General features: G+C 40.3%; 1 non-coding gene across 1 annotated transcript; it reads left to right on the top strand.

The window, feature by feature from the left end:
* Positions 1 to 3663: 3663 nt before the first annotated feature.
* On the top strand, positions 3664 to 3770 carry LOC129506498 (U6 spliceosomal RNA). The gene has a single exon (XR_008663823.1). It is a non-coding gene; the product is annotated as a U6 spliceosomal RNA (small nuclear RNA).
* The last annotated feature ends 9480 nt before the right edge of the window (positions 3771 to 13250 follow it).

Genomic DNA, 13250 nt, shown 5'->3' on the forward strand with positions numbered 1-13250 from the left:
AGAACGCCTGTACATAATACATATGTGGAAATAGTTCTCATGCACGTGAAATGATAAAGATCTAGAAGACTCTTCAGCATTATCCTGGTTGAGTCTCTTCATTTTGTAGAGGAGGAAACCAAGACCCAGGAGGTAAAGGGCCTCACCCTAGGGATCCTGCTGGGTTACTAGCAGAGCCAGACAGGCTTATGGGGGCCCAGACAGCCGACTCTCCTCTCCTCCCACTGTGTCCACACTGATCATGTTTACTTGGTGGCCGAGGATCCTCACTGACCCTTTTGTCTCTTCTGTCTCATTCATTTTTTTAAAGATTGTATTTATGAGAGACACAGAGAGAGAGGCAGAGACAGAGGGAGAAGCAGGACTCGAAGTGGGACTCAATCCCAGGACCCAGCTGGGGATCATGACTTGAGCCTAAGGCAGACGCTCAACCACTGAGCCACCCAGGTGACTCATGCGAATGGCCAGAGCAAGTGGTGTGGCCAGCCCAGATTCAAGGCTGGGGAAATGATGGTGTGGAGCTGCAGAGTCACATGGCACCAGGCGTGGACACAGAACAGGGTGAAGCTGAGAATCTCCCAAAAGGCCAATGTCTTCTACGGCCCTGATCTTTGCTCTGTGCCAAAGTCACCATGAGTACCACGCATACTTAAGTTGAATTAGGAATTCAATTCTTAAGCAAGAATTATGCACGTCTTTGGACTCTGTAGGCATCTTCACGCTGTGGCAAAGCCTTGGGGAGGTGGTTCTATGCCCGAGTGCCCACGGCAGCCCCAGCAGCCGAGGCGGGCAGGAGGCCGCAGTCTGCAGGACACCATGATCTCGCCCCTGCAGGCTCACAAGCAAGGTAAGATACACCTGGGGACAACCACCAGCTAGGTGAATGGCAGTGGACAAGCGACTCAGTCTGGGCACAAAGGGTGAGAGTAGCTGGCTGACCGCCAGGACAGCAAGCTTCCTTAGGGATGTGACATTTACAGCAGGCAGGGAAGGGCAGCTAGCACTTAGCTCCCCAGATGGACGGAGGGCAGGGGGTCTTACCTGCAGGAAACAACTGGATGGAAAGGGGACCATCGGGGCGAGCCTGAGTCGCTGGGAAGGCAGATAATAGCAGCCTTCCCTCCAGGATGGTTGAGACACAAGGAGGTGGCGTTGCTGCACCTACAGGTCTGTGAGGCAGGGACGTGGCAAAGCACGGATCTGGTGGTGTCCATGAGGCAGGGCAGAGAAAAAGAGAGCCCCTATCAGCCCACCTGCTGGTGCCTTAGGGCCTGGGGCTGGGAATCTAAAAGGAAGAAAGCCAAGGCTGCTCTGAAGGGAGAATTTGGGACATTTATCTCCCTTGCATCCAGACACTCATGGCAAACCGCGTTATAAGCTGGCTTAGTGTTTAATGATTTTGAACGTATATGTGTAAAAACTGGAGGTCTTTTCACCCCAACTGTTATTGCCACTCTTTTACCCTAAATGCAAAGATGTTGGTCATGTGGTAGGTAAATAATATTTTTTCAGCTTATGTTGTTGGCCCCTGGGGGAAGAAAAAAAATCTAGTGCCAAAGCAAACGTATGTATTAGGAAAGTTCATTTTTGAAAATTTTGTATTTGATACCAGTCATCTGTAGCACTTAAATCTTTTTTTAAAAGTTGTTATTTATTTATCCGTGAGAGACACAGAGAGAGAGGTGGAGACACAGGCAGAGGGAGAAGCAGGCAGGGAGTCTGATGCAGGACTTGATCCGAGGACCCAGGGATCACGACCTGAGCCCAAGACAGAAGTTCAACCACTGAGCCACCCAGGTGTCCCATCGTCTGTAGCACTTAAAACCAATTCTATTTAGATTCAATAATTCAGCATTTATTACTTTAGACCTGCACTGTCCCACATGTAAGCCATGGTTAGGTATATGCAGTGTGGCCAGTCCAAATTGAAATGAGCTAGAAGTATAAATTATGTACCAGACTTCAAAAACAGTACAATAAAAGAATGTAAAATGTCTTTTAATGACTTTTATGTTGATGACTTATGGAAGTCTTGTTTTGGATGTATTGTTTTAAATGAAATATATTATTAAAATTATTTTTACTTTTTTAAAAACTATTAAAAATGTAAAATTGTATATGGGTTTACATTTGTGGCTCACATTACATTTCTTTGGGCAGTGCTATTTTAAAAGCTTCATTTGTCTAGAAATATTATATTATGGAGTGGCCCATCCTGCAGCTAATGACATTAACAGGTGGAAGGGGTTTGCATGCCCAGTGAAATGAAAAATTGTTCCATACATTTCTATTTTCTTCCAGGCTGAATCTGTGATTTAGTGATAAATCATACAAAATTCTTGAAGTGCATGCTATATTATATGCTTTCAAGGACAGCCATTTCTGTGATTATGATTTCTTTTCCCATAGGGGGAAAATACTATAGAGAATTGCAATAAAACTTTCCATTCATTAACAAGTTTTAAAAATAAATATTTTAGTTTTATCACTAAAGCATGATAAATAATGTGCCTGGATAATGTTAGCACCCATTTACGAAATCTACGTGCAGCCAGCAGTAGACCCTTACTGAACAAGTGTGATGTTTTGCTCTCTTTGCTATTATTTAATGAGGTTTCTTAAGTGTCTTTTAATCTACAGCAGTCCCTTGCTGTTGTTTCTTTCCCCTTTTCTGTGGGCTTGACTTTTTGAAGATTTGTGGTCAAGTACCTTGTAGAATATTCTACATGGTGCCCTTGAACTTGTCCCACTATCCCCTGAATCCCCAGAAAATGAAGAGGGGGTCTAGAGAAGGTTGATTACATTCAGGCCACACATTTTTAGTAAGATTCATTGTGTACTTACTATTGCATCATATTAGAAAGAAAGCACATAAGTCAGGTTTTTCTATGATTCATGATGTTGAACTAATCACATGTTTAAAGTAGTAATTGCCAGGGACTCCTGGCTGGCTCAGTCGGTGGGGCAAGCGACTCTTGATCTCAGGGTTGTGAGTCTGAGCTCCACGTTGGGTGCAGAGATTACTCTAATTAATTAATTTTTAAAAAGTAGGACTTGCCAGATTTCTCCATTGCAAAGGCATATGTTTCCCTTTGCAATTAAAAGTAATACAGGAGATGATACCAGTTCGTAATAATTGTTCACTTAATGGTTGTAGCATCTATTACCAAATCCTTGCTTGAACCAATTATTTCATTAGGAATTGCAAAATGGTGATTTCTAAATTCTCTAGTTCCTTTTACATTTATTAGCTAACACTCTTCTGTAAAGAATCACCACTTTCTCTCCTTTTTATTACCATGAATTCATGAATTGTTATTTATAAAATATTTTACAAGTATAGTCATTACTAATTTTGATGCTCAAGTTGTCCCAAATTTGGCCAGTGTCCTTTAGACACACCCCATCATTGAGCATTTCCTTGCTTTCTGGTACAATGAAATGTCCCAGGCTCACCTTGCAACTTTCTCCACCCCAAATTGGCTTTTTTTGTGTGTGTGTGTGTGATGAAAGATGCTTAGAAACCAAGGTCTGGACATCAGGTGTACTCAGTGCACAAGGGTCTCTCAATGAATAGTTTTTAAAATTGAGATATAATTCACGTACCATATAATTCGCCCTTTAAGAGTGAGTAATTCAAAATGCAAATTGAAACCACATTGAGTGCTCACTTCAGCAGCATATACACTGAAATTGGAACAATACAGAAAAGATTAGTATGGCCTCTGCACAAGGATGACATGCAAATTCATGAGGTGTAAAAAAAAAATCCACAATGAGATACCATTTCACAAACATTAAGATGGCTATCATAAGGGGTGCCTGGGTGGCTTAGTCAGTTAAGCATCTACCCTTGGCTCAGGTTATGACCCCACAGTTCTGGGATCAGGCCCTGTATCAGGCTCCCTGCTCAGTGATCTGCTTCTCCCTCTCCCTCTGCCCGCCACTCCCCTTGCTTGTGCTCTCTGTCAAATAAATTAATTTAATTTAATTAAAGAGGTGTCTATCATAAGAAAAATAATTTAAACAGAAAATAACAAATGTAGATGAGGATGTGGAAAAACTAGGATCCTTGTGTATTGCTGGTGGGGATGAAAAATGGGATAACTACTATGGGAAACAGCATGGCAGTTTCTCAAAAATTCAAAATAAAATTTCCATATGACCCAGCAATTCCATTCTTAGGTATATACCCTAAAGAATTGAAAGCGAAGTCTCAAAAAAAAAAAAAAAGGGTATTTGAACACCCATGTTCATAGCAGCATAATTCACAATAGCCAAAAAATGGAAGAAACCTAAATGTTTGTCAACAGATGAATGTATAAATATCATGTGATATATATACAATGTTATGTATATTATACATAATATATACATAGTAAAATATAATCTTGCCTGGAAAAAGAAGGAAATTTTGCACATGCTCCAGCATGGATGAAACTTGAGGATATTATGCTCAGTGAAATAAACCAGTCACGAAAAGATGAAGACAGTATGAGTCCATTTTCGTGAGGAGCCTAGAGAAGTCAAATTCATTCCTAGGAGAAGAGGGAATGGAGAGATATTATTTAATGGGATATGGAGTTTTGGTTTTGCAAAATGAAAACAATTCTGGAAACGGATGGTAGTGATGGTTGCTCAACAATGTAAATGTACTTAACGCTACTGAAACACACAATTAAATATTCTTAAAATGATAAATTTTATGTATATTTTACCACAAGTTTTAAAAATTCAATGATTTTTTGTGTGTTCAGAGTCATATAGCCATCACCACTTCTAATTCTGGAACATTCTTTGTCACTCCCACAAGAAACCTGGTATTAGCAATTATTAGCAATTACTGCCAGCAATCATTCCCCAGTCCCTGTTTCTCCTCTGCCCCAGATCTATTTTCTATCTCTATACATTTGCCTGTTGTGGACATTTTATATGAATGAAATAATAAAGTATGTGGCCTTTGTGTCTGCTATTTAGCATAGTATTTCCAATTGTAACATGTACCAGTGTTTCACTTCTTTTCATGGCCAAATAATATTCCATTGTGTGGATATATCACATTTGCTTATTCATTGGTTTGTTGGTGGATATTTGTATTGTTTCCATTTGTGACTTGTAAGAATAATGCTGCTGTGAACGTTAGCGGACAAGTTTTTGTGTGAGCACACCTTTCTTGGATATATACCTAGGAGGGTAATTGCTGGGTTATACAGTCCCTCTATGATTGACTTTTAAAGATTTTTTTAAATTTTTAATTTTAAGCAATTGCTATAGCCATAGTGGGACTCGAACCACAACCCTGAGATCAGGAGTCATGTGCTCTATGGATTGAACCAGCAGGTACCTCTTTATTTTTTTTATTATTAATTTTTGAAATTTTTAAGTAACACGCTTAACTTTTTTGAGGCACTGCCTGCCTGTTTTCCCCAGTGGCCGCAGCATTATACATTGGTACCCGTGTATGAGGGGTTCCAACAGTTTTTTGAGTAGTTTTATTAATATTTTCCAATCTTTCTAAAAAGGATCTATAAATTGGCTTAAATCATACAGCTCCATAAAAAAAAAAGAGTCCTACAGCTCCATGCTGTGTTCTGCTTTGCAAAATTGTAATAAAATAAGCTGGAAGTGCCTGACACGTGCAAAAAAATGAGCTATTTTAATAATAAAATGTGTGCTACCAACCACCTCTGTCACCCCTCATCCGGAGTATCTTTCTGTTGGACCCTAACACCTGTGGCCTCCTGACTAGTCGCGGGGCTCGGACAGGTGAGTAGGAGGGAGGGTGATGCTGGAGAGGCTTCCGGAGCACCCCGCATCCTGTCCACCCCTTTTCCGCAATGCAGAGCAGCCGCGAACTACATTTCCCAGAATGCCCCGCACCTGGAGGCTGGGAGTTTGCAGGAGAGGAATTCGGGGGGGAAATTTGGAAGGTAGAGACGGGCGGGCGAGGGGCTCGGTGGTCCTGCAGAGGCGGTGGCGGCCGCGACAGTCGCCGAGGCTGCCCGGCTTCGGGCTGAGCGCGCCTGCGCCCCCTGAGCCCCGGCGGCGACTTCCCCCGCGCGGCTCCCTCCTCTGCTCCAGCCCCCGCGGGAGCTGCTGCGGGGTCGCACCCGGGACCCAGAAGACGCGGAGTGGCTTGTGTTCTGCGGCACAAACCTTGACTAATGCATGTGTCTGTGGGGCAGAGGTACCATTTAACGTTTGATATATTTAAAATACGGGGGGGGGGGGGGGCGTGGCGTGCGGGGGAGGGGGTGTGTCTAGAGGCGGTGTTTCTGCACCTGTGGGAAATTCTGTTTCTCGGAGGCAAACGGGAGCCAGCCCGGCTAGTCTTCATGCATCGTGGGCATTAAAAAAAAAAAAAAAAAAAAGTGTCATTAAAACCTCACTTATAAGCTCCTTTTAATGGTAGAAGAATAATCCATCGAACAGGTATCCTGTGATTTGACGAAGTGCAGTCCCATAATGTTGGCATTTAGGCTATCGTTTAAGACCGTCTTTTGGCAATTATGAATCATCCCGAAAAGAGCGATTCTTAACGATCACGTCCTTTAGGCAGCCTCGAAAAAGTGATATTTCTGGTTCAAAGGGTATACACATGGGAAAGGCTGTGAATACACGTTGCCAGGTTGGATTCCAGAAGTGTAGCAATTTGCACTCCTACAGGTAGTGACCCGGAATTTGTCTTCCCTGCCAGGACAGCCCATGACTGCCATCACATACCAGAATGTGACTCTTATGCTTGCTGATTTGCCAGGTAAAATTTCAGGCTTAGTCTTTATGCACATGCTGATTAGCCAAGATTGTGCTATTTCTTGGTCTCTTCCTTCCCATCCTAATTTCTGTCCTTCTCCTCCCCCTTCTTCTTCCTTCCCCCTCCCTTCTGCTCCTCTTCTCTCTCTTCCCTTCCCCTCTTTTTTCCTTCTTTCCTTCCTTTTCCTCTTGCTCTCCCTCCTTCTTTCTACCTATTTTCCTTCCTTTCTAGAATTCACATGCTTTGCCTGTAAGTCTGTCAAATACCATGTTTTTATAAATTCCCCCAACGTCTTGTTGCATTTAATTTTGCTTGCATATAATTTTATTATACATCTTACTGCTTTTATGTAAGCAAGCATCTATTCCTTTAGAATTCCTAACATTGCTTTCAATATTAAATAGTTTATTTGCCATTCGGAAATAAGATAAATACTAACCTCTATTTTCTGTTATTTGTGGCTTGATTTAAAATTATGGCTTGATTTTATACATTACCTCTTTGACTTACCTGAGCTTTTGGGGGGGGGGCATATATTAAAGGAAGATCTAACTTAATTTTCCCCTGAAACAACTAGTTGCTTGAGCATCCTTTGGACAAATCCTACCTTTATGTAATTAGATTTTTAGATTCTAGGGATGCCTGAGTGGCTCAGCGGTTGATCATCTGCCTTCAGCTCAGGGCCTGATCCCAGAGTCCAGGAATTGAGTCCCACATTGGGCTCCTTGCAAGGAACCTGCTTCTCCCTCTCCCTACGTCTCTCTCTGTGTTCCTCATGAATAAATAAATAAAATCTTTAAAAAATTATTTTTAGATTCTAAATGTGGCTCTTTAATTAAGACATGCATGTTGAAGAAAGTTCAAACACTTCAGAAATACATTTTCATATAATGTGGAAAATGAAAGACTCCTACCCCTTAAAGGTGACCGCTGCTGATGATTTAGTGAATTTTTTTAAATTTAGCTTTTTATTTTTTATCTTATTTTTTGAAGATTTATTTATTAGTGCACACCTGAGCATGGCAAGGAAGGGCAGAGGGAGATAGAGAATCTCAAGCAGACTCCTCGCTAAGCACTGAGCTTGGAGCTAGAAGCTGGGCTCCATCCCACAACCCTGAGACCATGACCTGAGCAGAAATCAGGAGTCTGATGTTGAACTGACTGAGCCACCCATGTGCCCCTTTTTAAATTGAGTTTACAAAAAATAATATGCACAGATTTTAAATGTACAGTTTGATGAGTTTTGACAAATATATATGCCCATATAACCATCAGCCAATCAAGCTACAAAATATTTCTGTACCCAAAAAGTTCTTTCTTGCCCCTTTCTGGTCAATCCCCATTTCCCTAAAGCAACAACTATTCCAATTTCAATCTCTTTTGTCTTGTTTTGACTGTTCTTAAACTTCATATAAATGGAATCTTAAGTATAAACTCACTTAATGTCTGGCTTCTTTCACTCAACATAATTCTTTTGAGGGTCATCCATGTTATTCTGTGTATTAGCACTTCTATTTATTGCTGAATAATTTTCCAGTGCATGGATAAATCACAGTTTATTTATCTGTTCACTTATGATGGACGTAGGAGTTCTTTCCAGTTTGAGGTTACATCAAATAAATCTACTAAGAACATTCTAGTACAAGATTTTTTGTAGGCATTTCTGGAGTGGAATTACTGGGGCATAGGGTAGGTGTAACTTTAATTTTATAAGAAACTGACATACAGTTTTTCAAACTAGTTGTACCATTTAAGCATCCACCAGCAGTGTGGAATAGCTGCTTCACATTCTCACCAAAACTTGATATTACCTTTTGTATGTGATTATATTTCTAATATACTTTGTTAAAGTTTTAGCACAATCACACAACTGGCAAGTACAGTATAAAGAACATTTTCCTTCACCATTTTAGAATAAGTTGCCAACCTGATGCTCCATCCCTGCCTCCCCACAATTCTTAAGTATGTATTTTATACAATCAAAGACATTATCCTACATAATGATCAAAATTAAGAAGTTAATCTTGGTGCACAACAAACATAATCCTCAGACAGTATGCACTATTTAACAATTGTCCTAATATTCTTTCTAGTAAAAGGATACTGTTGCACTTAATTGTCAAATTTTTTTTAGTCTCCATCAAAGTGGAACTTATCTCAAGTTGCCTTTTTTATTTTTATTTTTTTAATTCTTTTAATTTTTATTTTTTATTTCTTGAGAGAGAAAGTAAGAGTGGGAATGGGCAGAGGGAGAAGGAGAGGGAGAATCCTAAGAAGGCTCCATGCTGATTGAAGAGCCCAATGTGGGCTCAGTCTCACAACCCTGAGATCATGAGCTGAGCCATAAACCAAATGTCAGACATTTAACCAACTGAGCCAGTCAAGTACCTCAATAGGTTGCCTTTTTTAAAGATTTCAAGCCAATTTTATTGTAAAATGACCAAAAGTTTGGGGCCATTTGATGTTTCTTTGTAATTGTATCCAATGTACACAGCTCTGGCAAGATTATCATAGAAGGTATATGACTTTAATTTGTTCCCTTACTGATAATATTTACTTTCGTAATTTGAATAAGGTGGTATCTGCACGGTTTCTCCAATATAAAGTTACTCTTTTCTCTTTGTAGTTAATATTTTTGTAGGGAAGTACTCTGATATTAGGTAACTATTTAATTGCTTCCAAATCTTTTAGTTTGTTCATTTACTAATGTATAGATATGGACTGTGGTTTCCTAAGTTCTTCAGGGGGGCAATAATCTATTACTATCATTTATTTTGATACTCAAATTGTACCTATTTGGCCCTTGCTTATGATCTAATAAGCTGGCTACTCTGTCCTTTTGAAATGTCCCATCATTCTTGGAACAGTTCTCTGATTTCTGGCACAAGAACAACACTATTGCCTTGAACTGAGAATGAGCCATTCTCTGAAGAGCCTTAGTTTCTTTTAATGGAGGATGGTATTTAGAAACCAAGATTTAGGCACTTGGTGTGCTCATTGTTATTCGCATGTCACTGCTCCTAGTGCCTGTCTCAGGAGAAAACTAGGGAATATGTGGATGGATACACACATACATCAATGCACACATTTACATCTATGTTTATTTTTCCCTTTTTTTTGAGAAAGCATGCATGCATGTGTGCACAAGTAGGGGTGCGGTTGGGGAAAGGGCAGAGGGCGAGGAGAGAGAATTTATATATATATATATATATATATATATATATATATATAGAGAGAGAGAGAGAGAGAATCTTAAACAGGCTCCACAATCCTGAGATCATGACTTGAGCTGAAATCAAGAGTCAGACTCTCAACTGACTGGGCTACCCAGGCACCGCAATCTATGCTTATTTCTATACCTCTTTATGTTTTTGAAAACCGTAAGTCTACATCAGTACTTCAATTTCAACCCAACTCCTATAGTTTACTTTAGTTTTCCCACTTTCCATATTTGTAACTCGTTTCTCTGACGAGTGTTATCCTTATATTTATTTGATCAGCACACTGAATGTATCCAATCTCCCATGTCCACTGCTATCTCCTCCCCAGTGTGGTCACCCTCCTCACTATACTTACTCTCTGATACTCCACTCTAGATTACTCTTCTACCAGGACACCCTCCTCTCCTTGCTCAGGTTCTGAAATCCTGCCTTGGTCCTCTTGTTCAAGTGGACATTCTCCTTAGGTCACTTAGGCTCTGATTCTTTGGGCCACCCTCACATGTACACCTTCTCTTCTCACTCGTTCAGGCTCTAACTCCCCATGTTGGGCTATCTCCCATATGGACTCTCTGCTCTTCCTGTTCAGGCTCTGACATCTAACTCTGTGTGAGCACCTATCTTACCTTGCTTATGCTCTAATATGCCGTACAGGACTGCCCTTAAACAGGCTTGCTCTCCTCACTCTGCTAGAGTTCTGATACACTGTTCTAACCCATTGTGGCTGCCTCTTCCCCCATATCTCCATCATGTGGCACCCACTTTGCTCTGCTCCACGTAATGGCTTTTGGACTAAAGTCATTTGGGAAGCAAAGGGAAAGAGAAAGGGATATGGATCTATTGTCATTCCTTTAAATGTTAGTTATTCTAAAGGGTATGACATAGTGTCTCATTATGTTTCTAGAGTGCTATCTTTGATTAATAATGATTTAGAGCTTCTTTTATGTGCTTGTTGGCTATTTGTACTTCTTTTCATAAATGTCTACTTGAGGGTTTTTTTTTTCCCTTTGCCTTATTGATTTGTAAGGATTCTTCATATATTCTGGATTCAAGTCCTTTTAAAATGTATATATCGAGGGTGTATTTAACCACTCTGTGGCTGGCCTCTTATTATCTTAATGGTAAAATTTTTACTTTTTATAAGGTTCAACTTATGAGTTTTTTTAAATTTTTTTAAATTTTATTTATGATAGTCACAGAGAGAGAGGCAGAGACACAGGCAGAGGGAGAAGCAGGCTCCATGCACCGGGAGCCCGACGTGGGATACCATCCCAGGTCGCCAGGATCGCGCCCTGGGCCAAAGGCAGGCGCTAAACCGCTGCGCCACCCAGGGATCCCCAACTTATGAGTTTTAATTTTACGGCTAGTGTTTTGTGTCCTATCCGAAATCTGCCTACTGCAAATTCAGGAAAATCTTCTTCTGTTTTTTCTTTTAAAAGCTTTAAAGTTCAGTCTTTATAGTTAGGTCTCTGATCTTCAAATTAATTTTTCTTTATGCTGTGAGACCAAGGCCAAGGTTATTTTTTTCCATGCAGATATCCAGTTGTACCAGTACTTTCTGTTAAAAAAAGATTTTCACTTTCTGATGAATGACCTTGGATCTTTTTGTCAAGAATCAATCATTGTATACATGTGGATTTATTTCTGTAAACTCTATATGTGATACTGTTACATTTCTGTATTCTCTAATGTAATACTATTACATTGATTTGTCCTCTACTAATACGTCGATACCCCCATTATACTTGATTACTGTACCATTATAATCAGGTAGTGTGAGTCCTCCACTTTTGTTCTTTTTCAAGTTGGTTTCTGCTAGATATTTTGGGTTTCCATACAGATTTTATAGTTTTTCTTCCTTTAAGATTCATTCATTTATTTATTTATGATAGAGAGAGAGAGAGAGAGGCAGAGACACAGGAGGAGGGAGAAGCAGGCTCCATGCTGAGAGCCCAACATGGGACTCGATCCCGGGACTCCAGGATTGCATCCTGGGCCAAAGGCAGGCGCCAAACCACTGAGCCACCCAGGGATCCCCTCCATACAGATTTTAGAATCAGCTTGTTGATTAGCTACAAAGAATGCTGCCTGGGAATTGGATTAGGAGGATGTTAAATATATAGACCAAACTGGGGCAAGTTGCCATTTTAATAAAATTGAGTTTTTTATTAAATGAATATTATATATTTCCATTTATTTAGGTCTTTCCTAAATTTTTCCACAATGTTTATCATTTGCAGTATACAGGCATACCAGAGATGTTGTGGGTTTCATTCCAGACCACTACAATAAAGTGAAGAAGACAATAGAGTCAAATGAATTGTTTGGTTTCCCAGTGCATAGAAAAGCTATGCTTACCCTATATTCTATTAAGTATGCAACAGAATTATGTCTAAAAAACAATGTGCATACCTTAAGTAAAAAATGTTATTGCTAAAAAATGCTACCTAGCATCTGAGCTTTTAATGAGTCATTATCTTTTTGCTGGTGGAGGGTCTTGTTTGGTGTTGATGGCTGCTGTCAGATTTGGGTGGTAATTACTGAAGTTTGGTGTGGCTGTGGCAATTTCTTAAAATAAGACAACACTGAAGTTTGCTGCATCAACGGACTCTTCCTTTCATGAACTATCTCTGTAGCACACAATGCTGCTTGATAGCATTTTCTGCATAGTCTTCCAAAACTGGAGTCAATGGTCTCAAACCCTGATGCTGTTCTATCAACTAACTTGATGTCATATTCTAAATCTTTTGTTGTCATTTCAACAGTCTACACAGCATCTTCACCAGAGTAGATTCCAGCTCAGGAAACCACCTTCTTTGCTCACCCGTAAGAGGCAATTCCTGATCCTTTCAAGTTTGATCATGAGATGGCAGCAATTCAGTCTAACCTTCAGACTCCACTTGTAATTCCAGTTCCATTGCTGTTTCCACCACATCTGCAGTGACTTCCTCCACTCAAGTCTTGAACATCTCAAAGTCTTCCATATGGACTGGAACCTACTTCTTCCAAACTCCTGTTAACATTGGTATTTCATGGCCCTTAATCCCAGATGTGACCTCTCTGGGGTCTCCATTCATGCCTATATATCTATGAATGTTTATATGTTCTACATGAGGCTGGGCCTCACCTCTCATGTCTCCCATAATTGTGCAACCTCTGAAATCTGTTCAACTTTCAGCCTCCCAGAAACTTCCCTGTGGGGTCTCCTGCAGTCTTGCCCTGCTCATACACATCTTAACAGTGGGCCAAGTACCAAAGGGAAGTTTTCATGCAATTTT

The sequence above is a fragment of the Nyctereutes procyonoides genome, unplaced genomic scaffold, assembly GCF_905146905.1.
Source record: "Nyctereutes procyonoides isolate TBG_1078 unplaced genomic scaffold, NYPRO_anot_genome, whole genome shotgun sequence".
Taxonomy (NCBI): domain Eukaryota; kingdom Metazoa; phylum Chordata; class Mammalia; order Carnivora; family Canidae; genus Nyctereutes; species Nyctereutes procyonoides.